Source organism: Nannospalax galili, unplaced genomic scaffold, assembly GCF_000622305.1.
Source record: "Nannospalax galili isolate Female #2095 unplaced genomic scaffold, S.galili_v1.0 scaffold693, whole genome shotgun sequence".
Taxonomy (NCBI): Eukaryota; Metazoa; Chordata; class Mammalia; order Rodentia; family Spalacidae; genus Nannospalax; species Nannospalax galili.
Genome location: NW_008332653.1, coordinates 827,281 through 830,330, shown reverse-complemented (window position 1 = coordinate 830,330; position 3,050 = coordinate 827,281). Strand labels below are relative to the sequence as shown.

At 41.2% G+C, this 3,050-nt stretch overlaps 1 pseudogene; it reads right to left on the bottom strand.

Moving 5' to 3' along the window:
- Nucleotides 1-327: 327 nt before the first annotated feature.
- Nucleotides 328-1,625, bottom strand: LOC103729527 (annotated as a pseudogene).
- Nucleotides 1,626-3,050: the final 1,425 nt, after the last annotated feature.

Below are 3,050 nucleotides of genomic sequence, written 5' to 3'. Positions count from 1 at the left end.
TCCAGACAATGCCCTCATACACATAAAATAATAAGTACATTTTTTCAAAAATTATAAATTTTGATTAATATTAATTTTTGATTGACAGATCATAATTACACATATTTATTGGGTATTTTTTGTGTGAAAGTGTATGCTTTATTGGGAATCAGAGAGCGGCACACACAATGATCATCAGATGGAGTCTGCCCGATGGGTACCTTGTACCTCATACTCCAAGACACAGATCCTCTGCTAGTAAAAATCAACTGAAAAATGGATTCCTCAGGGCACCCTCCCATCCGCTCAGGTGAGGAGAACCCACAATCACTTTCCTGAAGACAAATGTCACTGGAGATAGAGCTCCTCAGGGGTGCTTTCCTGTTTTGTTTTTTATAAAGAGCATTCTCTTTAGACTGCTAGTCTTCATTTTTTACTCTCATTCTGTGTTTTCACAAGACCATCAAACCAGCTTCTGTACAGATTGCCTGCTGTCAGTCCCAGAGAGGTCATCCTTTTCCACGCTCAAGCTGTCCAAGGCAACATCATCAGCCAGAACCGTCCTGCTGTGTGAAGCTGAAAGATGCGCTTCTTAGTCTCTTCATCAGGCAGGGGCATCTCAGTCTTCCTGTCAATGCGGCCTGGTCTGATAATCACTTGATGCAACGTTTCTATTCAGTTTGCGGCCATAATAACTTTCACATCTCCTCTTGAATCAAATCCATCCAACTGATTCAACAGTTCCAGCATTGCTTGCCAAATTTCCCTCTCACCCCCAGAGTTTGAATCAATCTTTTGGTTCCAATGGTTTCAATTTCATTGGTAAACATGATGGAAGATGCGTGCTCTTCAGCAACTCAAAACAGCTCCCAGATGAGTTTGGGCTGCTCACCTGGGGACTTCTGAATAGGCTCTGAGCCAACCACTCTCAAGAAATTGGCCAAAGTTTGTCTTGCTACTTCTTGGCCAACAAGGTTTTACCTGTGCCTGGTGGACCATAGCGAATGACCTCCTTAGTGGACTTTATTCCCATCTCTTCGTAATGTTAAGGGTGGGTAAGAGGAAGCTCCATAGAGTCCTTAATTACTCGGATTTGGTTGTCCAGTCTTCCAAGGTCTGCGTAGGTCTCTGGGCGGGGGGGTGTTTCTACCTTCATCACTGTGACCAAGGGGTCTGTGTCATCCCTCAGCACCCCTATCATGGCATGCACCTTGTGGTTGAGCAGGACCAAATAGCCAGGTCCTTCTCCACAAATGAAAGGATGCTGATGTAGTGCTCTGAGCCCATAGATGTGGACACAATGGTGTGGTTATCATCAGTGATATCTTCCAAGGTTCCAACTGACATTGGGGTTCCTCTGAGATCATCTGCTTTTAATCTTTCCTCTAATGGTTTCATCTGTTCCTGATTTCTAATGAATTCTTCCTCCATGAAAATGTAGTCTTTCATTATTTGTAACTTCAGTAATTTCTAGTGGCACTGAGTGTGAGGTGTCACCAGTGGCAGTTTTCTGGCAGCATGTGGTCCTTTGCTTTCTTTCTTTTCCACACTCTAGTTGGTACAGGAGGTTCGTATTTCTTTTTCTTCTCTTTGTCACCCTTCTTGCCGCCTCCAGGACCATGGCCACCACTCTCACTCTGACCCATCTTTCTTCAGTCACTCCTTCAATGTTATGTATTGATATATCTATACGACGTGGCATTATTAAATTAAGTATTACATCAATTAAGTTGTCCACTCACCTGTTACTTTTCCTGGTGACCCATTTGCAATCTACTCTTGGTTATTTTGAAATGTACAGTATTATATATTATTATTGACTATAGTCAGCCTACTGTGCTAGATATTGAAGCTTATTTCTTCTGCATCTGTTAAACTTTGTACCTTTTGATCATAGCCAAGATATGGAAACAATGTAACCGTCCGTCAGTGGATGAATGGTGGGTAAAGAAAATGTGGAATAAACTGAGCATGGCAGTGCACCGAACATAAAAGTGGGAGGGTAACTTTAACCCATAAGTTCAGGACCACCTTGGACAACAACACAGTAAGACACTGCCTCGAAAGAAAAACAAAAAAAGAAATATATAATATAGACATAATGGAATGCTATTTAGTCTTATATAGGGTGAGATCCTGTCATTTGTGACTATAGGAGCCAATCTGGAGGACATTATGCTAACTGAAAGACATCAAGCACAGAACAACAAATATTGCATGAAATTGTTTATAATATGGAATCTAACAAAGCTGAATTCCAAAGCAGAGAATGGAATTGTGGTCATCAGAGGTTTTGGGGAGAGGATGGGAAGGAGGAAACGAGGAACTGTGAAAGTTCTTTTTTTAAAATATTTTATTTGTTATTTTTATTTTATATGTATGAGTGGATTGCCTGCATATAGGTAGGTGCACTCATGTTGTGCAATGCCCATGAAGGTCAGAAGAGGGCATCAGGTTCTCCTGGAATGGGAGTTATGGATGGGTGTCAGCCACCATGCAAGTGCTGGGAATGAAACCTGGGTCCTCTGCAAGAGCAGCCAGTGTGCTTAACCACTAAGCCATCTCTTTAGCCCTGGAAGTTCTCTTTTGAAAGTAGGTACTTTCTTTCTCCAGATTCTTCCTGGGGAGTGGGAAGGGCTCTTGGGTAGGGAAATAGGTTGAGAAATGGTTCCGTCAGTTACTGGACCAGAGAGATCAGTTTGACTCTGTGAGTGCATCAGTGGTTTGGGGTTGGTAATCTGACAAAAAATATATAAATGGAGCACAACTTCTTGATCAAAATTCTAAGCAAGAAGGTTAATATCCATTCCTCATGCTATCAGGGATGGACACAATCTAATTCCTCATTAGTCAATTACAGTTTAAGGGACACATGTGGTTGTGAGCATCAATAGCATGAAAATTGGCAAGTTATTTTCCTAATGGCACTTATAAAGTACCCACTATATGACTGGCACCTTTATGTATGCCTTTGCATTTGACCATCCTACAAACCCTATAAAGTAGCTAATTTAATCCCATTTTACAGGAAGAGGAGTGCAAATAGATATATAATTTTTAGATATTATATT